The 233-nt window shown below is 56.7% G+C and overlaps 1 protein-coding gene across 1 annotated transcript in view; it reads right to left on the bottom strand.

Annotated features, from left to right (window-relative positions):
- Positions 1-219, bottom strand: part of BMP4 (bone morphogenetic protein 4) — a 2,858-nt gene extending 2,639 nt beyond the window's left edge. Inside the window, exon 1 of the mRNA XM_010579788.1 lies at positions 103-219. The gene's annotated coding sequence lies outside the window, so the exon portion shown is untranslated. The remainder of the gene's footprint in view (positions 1-102) is intronic.
- Between the last annotated feature and the right edge of the window lie 14 nt (positions 220-233).

Consider the following 233-nt stretch of genomic DNA (forward strand, 5'->3'; position numbering starts at 1 on the left):
GAACGAGAACGAAGTAAAGTTTTTTAAAAAAAAAAAAATCAAGAACCGTCGCGAAAACCAAAAGTAAAGAGCGAAGCCGAGGAAGAAGAGGGCTGTACTCACTGACAGCAAGCAAGGCATATCAGCACAGTCCATGATTCTGGAGAGCCAGCCCGGACCCAGCGCGCCGAAAGCCTTCGGGGCAGCGGCTGCCGAGCGCCTCCCGCGATCGCCGCCCGGGCGCAGTGCGGCCG

Source organism: Haliaeetus leucocephalus, unplaced genomic scaffold (genome assembly GCF_000737465.1).
Source record: "Haliaeetus leucocephalus isolate CR32 unplaced genomic scaffold, Haliaeetus_leucocephalus-4.0 Scaffold678, whole genome shotgun sequence".
Lineage (NCBI taxonomy): Eukaryota > Metazoa > Chordata > Aves > Accipitriformes > Accipitridae > Haliaeetus > Haliaeetus leucocephalus.